Genomic DNA, 17,377 nt, shown 5'->3' on the forward strand with positions numbered 1-17,377 from the left:
TACACACAAACACATATACACTTATACACCACACACATGTACATATGTACACACACACATACCACACAGTACACACAGGCACAAACACACACATATGTATACATATACACACAAAAACATACAAACACACAATAAACTCTCTCACACACATGCTAAATAAATAGAAATTTAATTTAAAGATATGTTTAAAATATTTCTAATATTAAAGTAAGTGGGATTACTTATTCAGATGCCTGATTGTTTCTGTCTTATTAATAAAAATTTTAAGGCAGGCAAGCATGGAATCAAATCCCTGCTCTGTTTTTTATTATGATCTTACTTAAGTTATTTAAACATCCTAAGATTTAATTTCTTGATCAGTAGTTAATAAGCTGTATATAATAGGCTTGTAGTAAAATTTCTAGAGAAGACTTTTTTTTTTTTGAGTTTTGGATGAAAGAAACTCAGCCTCGAATCATTTATAATAACATCAGGGAATAACATTTTTATTTGAAGGAATTTTATATTTCAAAAAAGGAAAACATAATTTTTGATTTCAAAAATTGCAAAAAATATCACATGGAGTTTCTATATGGGATCTACCAAGACACACGTGAGCCAAACATAAGCCACTCAGTAACTGCATACAGTTAGTAAAGCCAAGACACCGACACTGATGAAGTTCTCAATGTGGAGACTTGTCTTGAAATTTTGCAATTGTTCTTACAAGTCTGCTCTCTAGTTTAGATACTACCTTGAAGAGCTTCATATTCCCTCACTTTCCTCTAATGTTGGTCAATTCTTGAGCCTTTCTCTTTCCTTTTACATAATGAGCAGTATCATTACATAGTTTCTGTGGATCAGGACCTAAAGTACTTCTGCTTCAAGGCCTCTTGCGAATTTGTAAACTCAATGACCTATGTCAGTTACTTTACTACAGCCATGACAAAGTGCCGTGCCCAAGGCAACTTATAAATGATAGCACTTAATTCACAGCTCACAATTCCAGCATGTTAGAGTCTGTGGTGGTTTGAGTAGGTATGTCCCCTATAAATGTATGTGTTTGAATGTTTGGCTGATAGGGAATGGCACTATTAGAAGGTGTGGCCTTGTTGAAGTAGCTGTGGCCTTGTTAGAGGAAATTGAAAGTATCTAGACTAGAGATCAGACTAGCGAGTTGGAAGTGTGTCACTGTGGGGACAGGCTTTGAGGTCTCCTATGCTCAAGCTGTCTTGTGTTGAATTCCAGTCTCTTCCTGGCAGCCTTCAGACCAAGATGTAGAACTCTCAGCTCCTCTAGCATCCTGCCTACTTGGACACTCCTGTGCTTACTGCTGTGACAATAATGGACTAAGCCCCAATTAAATGCTGTCTTTTATAAGAGTTGCCATGCTCATGCTGTCTCTTCATAATGGAAAACCTAACTAAGACAGGGTCCGTGGCCATCATGGCAGGGAGCATGGCAACAGACGCACAACTGGACAGTTATTTTTAGAAAACTCTTATTGTACAGGACTATTTGTACCTTGATGACTCTTTTTTTTTTAATAGAGTAAAATGATTTTTATTTGCTCAACAAGTCTGATTTTAGGTTTCGTTAGCATATTTCCATTATTAAAAGCAAAGGCCAATTAGTCCTCAGGCTCTGAATCATCTTCATCTTGACTAATTTGGAAATAACGAAGTTATTTCCTTGTCAGATGCCACCACATGAAGCCAATCACGGAGATTATTCTTCTTAAGGTATTTCTTGGTAAGATATTTCAAATACCTTTTTGAGAACTGTTTCTCAGAAACAACTGTGATTTTATTCTTCAGGCGTTCAATGTGAACAACATTTCCAAGATTTCCAGTTTTTCCATTGACCAAAATTTCCAGAATAAAAAATTCCATCTTCTACTGGATGAGTAAGGTCCAAATGAAACATCCAGGTTGACCTCTTAGGCTTCTTGTCTTTCTGCAGCGCCACGTTGAGCAGCAGTCGTGGGAAGGGCACCTTGATGACTCTTTACTTCCTCATAGCAAGAAGGGGTGAAGAAGATCATGGGACCATTGCCTGAACACCCAGCCACCCTTCCCAACCAGTTACTTACAATTCTACAGTAATTTCAAGAGGGATAGCTGAGATGTAGTATATGTATAGAGAGTGACTGAAGTGGGCAGGGGGTCCATCTATGTAGCTGTGAGAATGCTATCATTCTGACTGACTAAAGACTGGTGAGGTCTATTTTGGGATCCATGCAGCACTCACAGCCCTGTAAGCACTCTTCCCCCTGTGCTCTTTAAGGAAGCCCAATAAATTCATTAGTTCCCTGGAGTGAAATCCAGTGGAATCATGGCTCATTTTGTTGTTGGGACCTTACACAGAGAAGGGGTAGAGAATGTTCGTGTCTGCTGGTTAAGAAGGAACCGTTAGAAGTAGATGCTACTGTAAGTCTGTCTTGGATTCCTCATGGTACAGGAATGTATATTCTTGTTGAGAATGCTACAGAAATTATGTCTCTTTCTTATATCATCATTTCAAGACGCATGTGTCATAGTTATATTTTCATCATGTTTCCCCCTCTTATTACTCCTGTCAGATCCATCCTACCTGCCAAGCCTTCTCTCTCTTTCAAAAAAAATATAACATCAATAAATAAAGAAATAAGTAATCACAACAAAAAAAAGGGCCGGATGTGATAGTGCACACCTTTGATTCCACCACTCTGGAGGCAGAAGCCTTCAAATCATTGAGTTCCAGGATACGGTGGTCTACAGAGTTAGTTCCAGAACAGCAGGAGCTACACAGAGAAACACTGTCTCTGAAGAAGTAAAAACAAAGCAAGCAAGCAAGCAAACAAACAAACAAAAACAAAAAGGGCTGGAGAGATGGCTCAGCAGTTAATAGCACCAACTGCTCTTCCAGAGGTCCTGAGTTCAATTCCCAACAACAACATGGTGGCTCACAACCATCTGTAATGGGATCTGATGCCCTCTTCTGATGTGTCTGAAGACAGCGACAGTATACCACATACATAAAATAAATAAATAAATCTTTATTTAACAAATTTATAAAATTTATAAATCTTTGTTAACAAACAAAAACAAGATAAAAAAACCACAAAACAAAAAAATGACAAAATTAAACAAAATTCCCACACACAAAAAAATTTATGGAGCTCCTATTGTGATCAACACAGGCCTGCCCCAGAGTATGGTTGATATACCCAGTGCTACTCCATTATGAAAACTGATTTTCCCTTTACCATCAAGTTTCAGTTGCCAAACTTCTTGGTTAAGGGTGAGACCCTGTGTCTACTTCTGCCTATCTGTGCTGGGACCTGGGCTGGTTTTAACTTGTACAGGTCTCCTATCTCTGCCTCCCATCTCTCTGAAAGATCGCCAGGGCTACAGATAACGCTACTGTGCCCAGCTTTTAAGTGAGTTCTGGGAGATAAAATGCAGATCATCAGGCTTGCAGTGTGCCCTTTACCCACTGAGCCATCTCCCCTGCTTTAGAGTGGGTTTTTTCTAATTATTTATTTATTTATTTATTTACATCACAAATATTGCCTTCCTCCAGGTCCCCCACCCCTTTCAGAGTTCCCTACCCTGAAGCATCAAGTCTACAGGGTTAGGTGCATCCTTTCTCACTAAGACCAGACAAGGCAGCCCTCTGCTATGTATGGGGTAGAGTGAGGGCTCCAACCAGCACATGTATGCTCTTTGCTTGGTAGCTTAGTCTCTGCAAGTCTCAGGGGTCCAGCTTAGTTGTCACTATTAGTCTTCCAATGGCGTTGCTGACCCCTTCATTTCCTTCACTCCTTCCCCTAACTCTTCCATGGGGCTCCTCGACCTCCATCCAGTGCTTGGCTGTGAGTATCTGCATCTGTCTCAGTCAGTTGCTGGGTAGAGCCTCTCAGAAGACTTGCAGACTCCTGCAAGTACAACATAGCATCAATAATAGTGCCAGACCCACCCATGGGATGGATCCCAAGTTGGGCCAGTCATTGTCGACCATTTCTTCTGATCCACTTTTGTTCCTGCATTTATTTTAGATAGGAGCTGCTTTCATTGTGTCCCATAAGTTTGGGTATGCTGTGTCATCATTTTGGTTAAATTCTAGAAAGTCTCTAATTTCTTTATTTCTTTCCTGACCAAGTTGTCATTGTATAGAGAGTTATTTAGTTTCCATACGTATGTGGTCTTTCTATTGTACTCTTCCTTCACCTGTTTGACTATATTTTTCTGCATTTCTGTAAGAGATTTGTTTCCTCTGTATAGGCTTCTGCCTGTTTGTATTTTCCTATATTTCTTTAATGGAATTAGTTATAGCTTCTGTAAAGGCCTCTATCATCTTCATGAGATGGGATTTAAGGTCAGAGTCTTGCTGTTCCGGTTAGGGTATCCAGTGCTTGCTATGGTAGAAGAGCTGGGTACTGATGATGACAAATTGCATTGGCTTCTGTTGATTGGGTTCGTGTACTTGCCTTTCACCATCTTCTTGTCTCTGGTGTTAACTGGCCTGTGTGTTCCAGATTGCACCAGACCTCCCAGGAGGCAGGTGGAGCTCTGTGTCCCGGATTAGAGCAGGCCTCCTGGGAGGCAGACAGGGTGGTGGGGTGAGGGTTGGACACTTTGATCTGCCACAGGTGGATGTGGAGGTGCGAACTGGAAGCTGAAGAGAAATTTTAATCAATTAAAAGTTATTCAAATTCTATACTGATAAGATAAATGAGTTTGATGTGTTAGGTTAAAGATGAAACAATAAGGCAAATCATTAGAGGAGACTTATATCTGCAATCCCAACACTCAGGAAGTGGAGGGAGAGGAAGGCAGTAGTTCATGGTCATCTTTGCCCATATATCAACTTCAAGGCTGGGCTACATGAGACCCTGTCTCAAAAACAATAAGGCAATAAAAAGAATAAAATAAATAGTAAATAAAATAGTAAATAGTAATAAAACAAATAAATAAATAAATAAATAGTTTCCATTTAATAAGATTCCAGAAGCCTACTAAAAATACCAGTACAAAGTATAGGTAAGAAATGATAAAACCATAGTGTCCAATGAAATAAGTCAAAGAACACGAAGCATGCATGCATTTCTACCCTTGTTTTAAAAAGATATATATCATTTAACTCATGCACAAACTATCTCTCGAAGTTTACCTAAACAATTATAGTTTATTGTTCAAAGAAATGTATATGTGTGTGTGCATTTTCAATATTTACCTTGTATTAAAGTTAAGATCCTACGAACAAGAGACACACTTTGTTTCTCTTGATACTGCTATGCCCACAGAAAACTGCATATAGTAAGTATTCATTAGATGTCTATAAATTGACATCCACAGATAGACAGATGTCGAAGTAATGGGGTTATAGCAAAAGGTTTGTCTAAACTGGTCATGAATACAATGTAAGTGTCCAACTCCACAAACCAAATCCTTCTCGCCACACACAGCGAAGCTCAGCTGAGATCTTATGAGAGCCTGCCATTGTAATTACTACTGTGGTAAGTGTAACAGAGATGATCAAACTCTCCTTTCACCCCAAATATGTAACTCTTAATGTCTACCCTGCTACCCAGCCCCTCCCGATGCCATCTGCAGTTATATTTGACACTGTAAAATTAATAGACCAAGTGGCTTCCGAAAAAAGATACGGCTTGGAAAAAGAGCTTCCCACTCCACTATACACAATTGGAAACAGCTGGACTGGTAAGCAGGGAGATTGACTGCTTCAGAAGCGTTTGTTGTGTCCTGTTGCCCAATCTAGAGCTCAAGCCCAACCCACCCACTCTTCCTGAGGTAACAGGAAGCCACACCACGTGGCTGTGGCTGCACTTCTTTCTTCAAAACACATCTGAAGCTCACATTAATGAGCTCATGGATGTGAAACAGAACAGCTCTAGTCAAAAATGTCGAAAAAAGTATGTTTTTGTGCTGTGTCAGAAAAGGTACAGCCTTTGACTTGGTGGCTTGGAGCCCTGGGAAATCCATCATCCCAAATAGCCAAGATTCCTGAAGTGAACACTGAGTCAGGCAACATAATAAACTTTCTCATCAACACACAAACCATCTGATTTCATATAAAATTACAGTTAGATGAAAACACTGAAAATGAGTTCTTGGTGGCTAACATCTTAAACTTCATCAAAAAATCCACTATAGATTTTTAGTTACTTTGTAACTTTTAGTTATTTCCATGTTAGTTGGTTTTCTGTGACCATAACAAATGGCGCCACCACATTACGGTGCGTCTTCCCTCCCAGGTTAGCTTCTGTGGAATCACCCTAACAGACATGCCCAAAGGTTTGTTTCCTGAATAATTTAAAAACCCTGTCAAGTTCAAAATCAAGACAGAGCACCCCAACACCACCCAATAGCTCAATTTCCAAGCGTTCCCTCTGAAAGATTCAACTACCTCCCAATCGTACCTCACTGGGAAGCAAACCTTTGATACACATGTTTAAAAGACATTGTATATCTAAATTTAAATGACAGCAATGTTTACGGCCTTGCTGCTTTCTTTTCCTCACTGTTCACAGCCAAGGGAATTAAATCACTGAGCATTACTCAACTTACCCAAGATCAGATATTCATGCTGCTTCTGTCAGCATCTGCATTCAAAATCAAATCCCTCGAACCCAAAAACTAATATTATGGCCAGCCAGCTGGCTCAGCTGGTAAAAGGCACTTGCTGACAACCCCGGAGACAAGAGTTTGAGACCTAGTTTTCACATAGTGGAAGGAGAGAAGCAACTCCCACAAGCTGTCTTCTGACCTACACATGAGCACCACGCAAACGTGCCCGCGCTCACGCTCACACACACACACTCACACACACACACATCACACACACATATACACACACGCACACACACACTCACACACACATACACACACGCACACATACACACACGCACACATACACACACACTCACACACACATACACACACATACACACACGCACACATACACACACACATTTACACACTCACACACACATCACACACACACGCATGCACACACATACACACACACGCACGCACACACATACACACACACACGCATACACACACACTCATACACACATACACACACTCACACACACACATCACACACACACATACACACACGTGCACACACACATACACACTCACACACACAGATATACACACACATGCGCACACACACACATACATACACACTCACACACACATATAAACACACATGCGTGCACACACACACACTCACACACACATACACACATCACACACATCACACACACATACACACACACATACACACACACACGTAAATGAGATTAAATTAAAAAAACAAAAACTGGGGTTGGGGATTTAGCTCAGTGGTAGAGCGCTTGCCTAGCAAGCGCAAGGCCCTGGGTTCGGTCCCCAGCTCCAAAAAATAGAAAAGAAAAAAAAAAAAAAACTGGTGATCTCACGGCAGATCTAGCACTAGCAGTGGGTGTAGGGTAGCTAGGTCACATGGGAGGAGCACTGACTCTACCACTTACCAGCTGCCGCTGAGACCCTAGGGTCTTTCTCTCTTAGATACCCCACCTATAAAATGGACACAATCAAGTAACCACCCAGTAGGCTACATTAAGCAAAATGCAAATTATATTTAGAAAAGTACTTTATAAGCAATCATATTGTGTCAAGAAAAAGACAGCTCAAAGATTAAAAAGAAATAGGGGTGGGGGAAGGTTCAGGGTTTCTGAGCACATGCCTAAGATGATAGGGTGAAGAAGCTTGTCAGGAAAGAATATGAGCAATGAACGTGTGATAGAACCATAATGAAGACAACCTTCGACATTGTTTGTTCTGTTAAAAATAACTATCCAGAACTTTGTCCTTATTGGCTCTGTGGTGGCTGTTTCCTAGACTTTAAAGATGAAAGGCATGGCTTTGTTGAATCATTTCAAAAAGAATTGTGCAGATGATGAAGTCTGCACAATCTGCAGGCCTGAGTGGGATTTATTTCACTTGCTCAGCTCAGGCGGGGGCTTCAGGAAGCAAAACACTGACTTTGATTCCTAAATGAGCATCAGTCCCTGTGGTTCAGCTACTCAATGCTTCCAGCAGTCGGGGCCTGAGAGTTTGAGCTGCACAGCTGGGCTCTGAGCCTGGGGCTCCCGATGACTTTTCAGAGAGCTTCATGATCGGTTTGTTTCCATGGGATTTGGATCAAGATGAAAAATGAACCCAAGGTTATTTGGAAGCAGTTCGTATTTAAGAGACCTTCAAACACCACAAATAAAAGCCGATCTATAAATACTGTGTACAACCCTGTAGTACTCCCTACTTGCTAATGCTCGTCATGGGGGTGAAAATTAGTGATGGGGATACCCATGTTTCAAAAGTTAGAAAATCAACTTAACGTTCAAGTTGTTTGGAAGAGTTGTAATTACCGTTTTACTCGGAGAGAAAATAGCATCGTGTAAGGGAAGAAATCACATTTGAATTTCCCAGCATTGTGATAAAAGCACTCTTCAGAGATGACAGTGCTTCAGAAGCCACCCTCTTCTCCAATACCCACTCCAGTTCCTGCCCCCGCAGGCTCATTATCTACAATCCATGCAATTCCATGACTACCAAAATGGGGTTATGCAGACTGAAGAGCACATCTATCTTTAATGCGTAAAGGAGAGAACCCAACACAGCCATCTCAGGGGCACCTAACTACTAAAATGCCTTTCCAATCGCCATTCATCACCTTCTTTTTTTTTTTTTTTTTTTTTTTTTGGTGGCATTTGTGGCATTTGTGTTAACCCTGACCCCGCATTCTGGCCTGGAGCGGCCCTTGCAGACATACTCTTCCTTCAGTGGCCAAATCAGCCATTTTTCATTGCAGACCTGCCGGCTGAACAATCACCATTTACAAGACAGCTTGTGATGCCACGAAGCATGCAGACAGAAGTGTAATAAACAATGTTTGAATTACAGTTTGGACATTTAAAAAACGCTCTGGGCTCCATTTCATAAGACATTTGCATTTGTAATGAAAGAGAAAAAGATCCAGGATTGGGTTTCCAGGCGCAGGTTAACAGGGCCTTTTATGTTGTGAGGGTTTTTTTTTTTTTTTTTTTTTTTTTTTGCAGGCGCAATTACAAATTGTACACAGATTCATTATTTCTTGAGCACTTTATCAGGACATTTCCCCATACATCTAATTTGTCCTGTCTGAAATGTAACTTGACATAAGGGATTTTCTTAATTGCTTTTGAAACTCTTCCAAGATAATCACTGCTTTTTAGAGCATGATAAAAGACAGTAGACAATATTGCCAGTCTGTCTCAGGATCAGGCACTTAAGTTTGGAGGTAAAAGATAGCAAAAAAAAAAAAAAAAAAAAAAAATCAAGATGTTGGCCTTTTATACTGCTTAGTATCCTTGTTTTAATTTCCTTTCCATTTAAACTGCATTGTCACATAAAAAAAATAGCAAAAAGAGGTTGCCTGCCCCGCTGAAAGGACAATTTTTCAGGATACATATTGTTAACAACTAAAAAATATGTTTTGTCTTGAGACAGGGTCTCTCTGTGTAGCCCTAACTGTCCTGGAACTCACTATGTAGATCAGGCAGACCTGGAACTCACAGAGATCCACTTGCTTCAGCCTCCCAAGTGCCAAAATTAGAGTGGTGTACCCCATGCCTGGCCTCGGTTTGTTTGTTTATTTGTTTGTTTTTGTTTGTAAATATTTTCTTTGTTATTCTGCAGAATTTTAACCAGAAGTGTCAACGAGGGTGCTGAGGGTACCTGGAAGAGAATGGGGGACAAGAGACACAAAGAAACTGGGAGGAGATGTGTAGGTGAGCTTGGCCATCATCAAAGCATCCTCCATAGCTAGCCTATGGTAACATACCTGAATAGGTTTTGCTGCTATATTATTTACCTGTTGTTTAATAAAGCTGGTAAAACAATTAAATGCCCAAGGGCCAAAAGATATAACCAAAAGAAGGCCTACTAGGGGACCCAACAGAGAAGGAAGCAAGGTGGGCAACCAAGGAGAGGTGGAGGACCAATTTTAATACCAGTTCTCAGCTTTTTCTCTTTCTTGTTTTCTAATCCTTTTCTGACCTTTTTCATGTTCTCCGTAACCCTATTCTAAGACATAGGAAGTATCCAAGCACTGCCTTTCTCTCACAACCCAGAATTCACTGTGCTTGCTCAAAGTTGGGAAATTAAAGATAAAAGGCCAATCAGAAATAAGTACACTTGTTAGCATGTATGGTTTATGTAGAAGAAGGGTCAGACAATTGTTCTTTCTGATTAACCACTGACTCTTAAAGACAGTGTGAGTCAAAATTAAAATAGTCAGATATACTTAAAACACTGCTCCATTTTGGATAGATGTGGAAGTTTAAAAATTGAATGAATTTCTATAATTGTAAATGTTTACCATGAAACATCACAGAAGGGATGCCACCAGGCAGAGAATTACAATTTTACCTGATATTAAACTTCTTAAATAATTTGGAGAAACCTCATCATTGAATTATAACCATCAGGAAAAAAAAGACATAAATAGGTATCCCATGCATGTTATGTAAGGAAACCCCAAGACAGTACAGTACAGCATCAATAATTGAAAGTTAAATATGTTGATACATAGAAGGAAAAATAACATGTTGACTGCCATTGTTGAAATTCCCAAAATAATTTCAATAGACAATTCAATTTGGGTTCCTGCAACAATCATAATTGTATTATCCAAAAAGCCAAACCCTACGAAAGGTATCGCATTGGGGAAGAATACATATCTCAGCTGTCTGGAGTGGGTGGTAGAGCTTCCAGTTTTTCTTGTGCGATGGCAATGGACTCGAAACGGTGCAGTTCTTTGAGCAAGCAGCTCCTCTCGGTGGAGTGCAGGCTGTAGATGAAGTCATGTGCACCCTGTGCTGTGTTCAGCGCCTCCCTGGGTTCCTTCTTGGGGTGAGCGCCCAAAAGTCGAGTAGCAGGAATGTACGGGCTCTTTTAACAATTTCATGGTAAATATAATCCCTGTATCGGCACCTGATTGAAACATTCTAAGGCCCCAAGTATATCCACGTGTCCAATCCTGGTTTCAACCTGTGGAGGTAAATTTAATATTTAGGGGGATGCACCATCCCCTTGTTTTAGAATTAGAACCTTCACAATGGGAATCTGGGACGTGTATATTAGCAGGATGGGAGGTATTATAAGTCAAACAATGCAGTGTATTAGGTGATAAAATTCTTAAGAACAGGGGAAAGGAGACAGGCAAGAAAGCTAGTGAGTGGCCCAGTGAGAGCTGCTGGAACAACCAGATCAGGTGACAAGTAGCATTCAGTCACACAGCTAAACCAGGAAGCTTTCTTGGGACAAAAAGGCCAGTGCAAAAACCGAGCGCAAGCTTTGTGCCTGTGACACAGAAAGGCGAGCAGAGGGGCAGCTGGAGTCTGTTACCGGCTGTCTCTCTGGACTTAGATTTTCCCTTAAGGAGTACCTCCCTTCAGTGTCAGCTCAGTGGCTCTGCCTCTCAAGAGACCCAGCCTCCAAACGTCAATAGGCTTCCAGTAAGAACTAATAACAAAAGGATGGAGAAATAGTTAGGACCTGGGTGCTAGGTGCCAAGTGGCTGACAAAAGAATTGTATGACTGTCTGCTTTAGGGGGGATGTTTCTTCCAGGCTGTCAGACATGCCTGGCAACCTTGAGCCAAAAGACCAGGATGTTGGTTTTTCAGAAAGATTACAGGTTTGTCATATTATTATTCAGCAGGATGTTGGATTTTCAGAAAGGTTATAGGTCATCACATTGGGTATCTTGACGTCAGATGTATTTCTCAGCAAGGTCAGAACTTTATCATATCATCATTCATCCTGACCACCAGATTTGTATTAGTCTTCTGCAGTTGGCTGGGAATTTCCATGAACCTAGTCATACTTAACTCTCACCATAATATTAACATCAATAATGGAGGGTTTCAAGGGCATCGCTCCCAACACAGGTTATCCTGAAAGTAAAATATCCAAATCAGGGGAGTAGAGGGAAAACATTAAGAGGTGCTTCTGATGTATTGAAAAGGCACACTGTGTTCCATAATCACTATGGAGAACCAGTATGCATCAGTTAAAATCAATATATACCTAAAGCTTGCTGTGTTTCTACAATCTTCACTTAAGCAAACAATAGTGCATCCATCACGCTTAGGAGAAAATTTTGCCTTGAGTTTTAAAGCTGCCAATTTTAATGTTTTTTTTTATTTTAATTATGAATCAAATTGTATTCACCCTCACATTCCTATAACCTGACATGCCAAAACGGGCCTTGTAGTAATAATTTAGTTTATCGACCTTGCGATGGGAAGACGATGCTGGATTCTTTCAAGTTCCAAATCCAACCACATAATCCTTGAAATAATCCTTTCCTGACAATAGTCTGAGGGAGGTAGGACAGTGCATCGGAGAGAGCTGACATCAAGGCTAAGCTATAGCTTATAAAATGAAGGAAGGGCGGCGGGTTGGTGTGAAGGCTCAGTGATTAAGAGCACTGGCTGCTCATCCACAGGTATGGAGTTCAATTCCCAGCAACCACACAGTAACTCACAACCATATGTAATGGATCTGATTCTCTCTTCTGGTGTGCATGAAGACAGAGCACTCACATACATAATATACGTGAATAAATAATTTAAAAAAAAATAAAAGGAAGGGATTCACAAACCAAGGTATTTAGTGGCTTCGAGCATCTGGCATTAGCCTTCAGTGTAAAACCAGCAAGAAAATAGAGACATCACTCTCACAGACACAAGGAACTGAAGGCCACTATCAGTCCAGATAAAATAAAACTAAAGGGAACCATCATCAACCCAGATGAGCTGGGGTTGTATTCTCTCCTCACACACACCTTGATGTTGGCCCAGAGAGACCTATACTCAACTTCTAACCTATCGAACTTGCAAGGTAATACATTAGAATTGTTCAAGACACTGCATCTCTAGTAATTCTTTGATGCCACATAGAAAGCTAAAACAGTTTAGTAACATCCTGTCATCATACCATGATTATTCCAGGAAGTGCCCAAGTACAGAAGTTATTATATTAATTTAATGCATTTAGCATCTACACAGTCCTATTCCACATAGATTACAAATACTGGTTACTAAAATCAAATTAATCCACATTTTATAAATGGAAAAGATAGTCTAGGCTCATTTCAGAAGGTGGGAATTATTAAGAAACTTATTGGAACATTGGGTAAAGGATGGAAATTAATGACTTTCAGATCAAGAGTGTGGATCCTCACCTTTAGTCATCTTCCGATTTCTCTTGGAAGAGATCAGAGATCAGACGTTTGCTAGTTTGAAGCTTAACCTTGATACTCTATAAGAAGAATCCCACCAAAGTTAAAAAATATTCATTCACGTCTTTGTAACTACAGATACTTCAGAAAATAATAGGAATCATGCCTAATATTAGCATCCATTTTCTAGGTGAAGGCAGCCAGTATTAATGGGCAGAAATAAAATGGCTAGCTTAGTACTTCATCCGAGTTAAATGATGACCTTATTTAACATTCAGAATGTTCCAGTTGTAGATAATTAACTTCCCCAAAGGCATAATGACAAAGACGTACAATTCAAGTGAGCCCAGGGTTCACAGACTATTCTGTAAGGTACTGAGCTAGAGAAAGCCAAGACTTTCGTCTCCTAAGGCAGGTCAGAGGCACGTAGCATCCGAGCCCACCAAAATCAATAATGGCACACAACTGCTCCATACTAAGAAGCCGAGTGGAAACACAGATCAAACTTTATATATTTTTTTAAAAGTTCCTCCTTGTTGGAAAAGACATAAGACATAAGATAATAAGGACAGAAGGAAGAGGAAGGGAGACAGCCACGACAAAATTTTACATACTAGAAAGCAAAGAGACTAATGCTTAGGGTCTTGACTTACCATCCCCCATCTGCCCATTCTCCACCCCTGAGAAAGCTGACTCTGAGGCAGCAGTGTGACAGGTAAGGAAGAAACTAACTAAATCTCAAACCTCTCCAAAGCACAGGCCTGAATCTTGGATAAGGGGAAGGATGAAGTAAAAGAAGAAGCAAACCAATGTTTTCCCCACTGCCTCCAGTTTATTAGGCTTTCTTCTATGACAGACCAAGATGAATTCTAGACTGATGAGATATGGATGGATGGGCTTTAGGTAGAAGGGCCAGTAGGAAAACTTCCATATCTTCAAACTCTGTGTGTGTGTGTGTGTGTGTGTGTGTGTGTGTGTGTGTGTGTGTGTGTGATGTCAATGTATTCTAGCAAGAAGACCAAAATTGGTTGTCCTACCTCATGAAGCTAAGCCCCCACTAGATTTACTGCAGATTCTTAAGAAATACAGGCTAACATAAACAACACATAGGGTTCAAGAACGGACCCTCTACACTACTAATTATGAAACCTCTAAAATGTGATCAGCAGAATAGGAAGAGGATGGCTTGAGAGGAGACCCTAAGCCGATGACCCTTCTGGTCCTTCTGTTTCCTGCTTCTCCAGGGAGCTTAAAGGCAAGATGGAGAAGCAGTGATGTGCTCAGCCCTGGCTTTCTTCTAACTTCTCTTCATGCACTTTCCCTGAGAAGGCCAACCAATGCAGGTCTGAGGCTGTTTCTTACACACCTCTGCCAGAGAATGGACAGTCATACCTTCACTCTTCAGGACCAGTGATGGTACCACCCATGGTGGACTGGCCTTCTTCCTACATCAAATGGCAATTGTGAAAATATAGATGTGCCCATGGGTCAATGTAATGGTGAAAATGTTTAAAGTTCCCTCTTGCCAACTGACTCAGGGTCGTGCCAAGTTGACAGCTGAATTTAACTATGGGAGTAACCTAGCACAGCAGGGCTAGGACTTGACAGCAGGCACTCAGTCAAGGTTTAACATGGTTCTCTTATGAATCATTTCTGGGAAAGCTACTGAAGGAGGTGCAGTCAAATCTGGAAAGCATGGGATAGTACAAGAAATGGACAACAGGGAGTGGGTGACCCAACATAGAGCAGAAGGGAAAATTTAGGATGATGGTCAAGAAAGTGAATAAAAAAAGAAAGAAAAAGGAAAGGACATGATTGCTCCTACGTACAGTTAAGGAGAAAGTTTGCTGTAGATCAGAGAGAGAGCATAGCCAGAATCAGAGACATCTGGGAGGGTCTGGAGTGGACATGACCCTGAGCCCTATGAGAAGAGCGTAGAGGGGAAGGGAAAGGGGAACCAGCAGCAGCACCCAAGACGGCAAAAAGTACAAAAGGGGGCAGGTAACCAAATGGCTGGTGTTTTTTGGGGAAGAGCCTCTGCCGAAAGGCAGCCCAGCCCCTAGGCTGGAGAGTTTGGGGTAGAAGGCCTGGTATGCCAGTCATACTTTGAAACCAATAGAGCCTAAGGGATGATGGGAGAAGCTGGCAGTCAGGTCTGCTTTGATGTGTTAAATAGGCACCTCAGACATTTGTCCTAGGGTTTGAGACTTAATAGAGACATTGGAAATGCAAGGCTCCACATCCATACTAAAGATAATGGGCTAAGGAGAATAAGCTTCAGACTCTGGTAATTGAGCCACATTCTGCTGTTCTGGCTTGGCCAGTTTTTACTGATTATTTTAGTTTATGTGTATGAGTACATTGCTCAAATAAATATCAGTGCATCCTGTGTGTGTTTCGAGTCTGTGGAGGTTACAATAGGGAACTGGATCCCCTGTAACTGGAGTTGTAGGTGCTGTGCAAGGGTACCAAGTGTTCTTAACCGCTGAGCCATACCTCCAATCCTGGCTAGTTTTTAATCCTAAGTATATCAGAAGAGCTTAGACAAACCTTTTATTTTTTTTCCCACTCCATTTTTCATGGAATGGTATATAGACTAACCAAGCATCCTGATCTTACCCTTGAAGAATAGACTTAGAATGTGGGCAGCAATGACTACCTTAAAACCATCCAAATTTGAACAACCTAGTCACCCAGTTCTTACAATATTCATCCTGGCCACATGGTCCCTTCACACAGTACTGTCTTGAAGAAGGTCCAGTTTTCCCAAGGTTCATTTGTGTTCTTGCCCACTTGCCAATTACCAGCTTTGGCATCTGGTGGGTAAACTGAGGCAGGCAGCCATTGAGGATAGGAGCTTAGAGCCACTGACAGTTTTGGGTTCAGATAACTACAAGGGCTGCTGCCCATGGCAGCCAGCAGTTAGAGAAGTTACTCAGCAGACTTTTATCTGAGAGAGCAAAGCTTAATTTACTGGGGTTAGCATTCCCTATGGGCAGCAGAAAAACTATGAACTCATTTAACTCTTTGGGGCTGGTAAGAAAGAGAAGGAAAGAGAAAATTTACACACACACACACACACACACACACACACACACACACAGTGGGTGAAACAAAGGGCAGAGTCCAATAACTTCATACACACAAATATATACATACATACATACATACATACATACATACATACATACATATATGCATACAGACCTACAGACAGATGAAGTGGAAACTTAAGGGTTCTTTGCAAAGTCTGTTGGATGGTGTTTTGCTGGGGCAAACATGTGAAGGAACGCTGGAGGAAGGATGTTCTGTAAAGCAAGCACACGAAAGGACACGTGATGAAGGATTCTTCACTAATGACACACATGTATTGGTTCGCCTTACTTTTCATAGTTAAGCTCCATTTGTTGGAACTCCATAGAGAAAACTGCGCCAAAAAAAACCTTATGGTGCACCACAGGGTTTTTTGCTACTTCAGCAGACTTGGGCTGATTGGCAGTGATATCACCTGAGACAGACACACACGCTGAGACAAGACACATGGAGGACACATGACGTTTGGAGGAGTGTAAATAGAACTTGGCAGACAGTGATGGGGAATGAGCTAGGCTTGCTTAGAGCTAGCTGTGCAACACTTGTGGGTCTCACATCTCTTCTGATCTTTGATTTACTGAGACACAGCTGAGCTTCTCCTGGAATTCCTCCTGGTCCCTCCTGCTGATTGGAGGCTGAGGCCTGACTGTCTATCTCTGCTAGGGTAGTGTCACCCCTGCTGATTCATGCTATCCCTACTCTAACCAGGAAGCGTTTACGAGTGGAAGGAGCTGCTGCTGCTAACCTGTGAGCTGAACTGCCGATTTCCAGACAACACAGACAGGAGTTGCTCCAAAGAACCTTTCTAAATAGGTCCACTTCCCCCACATCCTTTCTTTTGCACCACCTCTGGTGGGTGGTGGGCTAAGAGGAGGTTAAAGCATTTAAGAACCATCATTATAAATAGGTTTTGAAAAAGAGTAGTTACAGACAAACCTGTACACATTCACACATAGAGTGGTTAGAGCAAAGCTCCAGCAAGCCGAATTCAAGCATTTCACACATATACAGTTGGTGGATGGAGTA

At 41.2% G+C, this 17,377-nt stretch overlaps 1 pseudogene; it reads right to left on the reverse strand.

Moving 5' to 3' along the window:
- Window positions 1-1,609: 1,609 nt before the first annotated feature.
- Window positions 1,610-8,427, reverse strand: LOC103693307 (60S ribosomal protein L22-like 1 pseudogene; annotated as a pseudogene).
- Window positions 8,428-17,377: the final 8,950 nt, after the last annotated feature.

This window comes from Rattus norvegicus, chromosome 10 (genome assembly GCF_021556685.1).
Source record: "Rattus norvegicus strain SHRSP/BbbUtx chromosome 10, alternate assembly SHRSP_T2T, whole genome shotgun sequence".
NCBI lineage: Eukaryota > Metazoa > Chordata > Mammalia > Rodentia > Muridae > Rattus > Rattus norvegicus.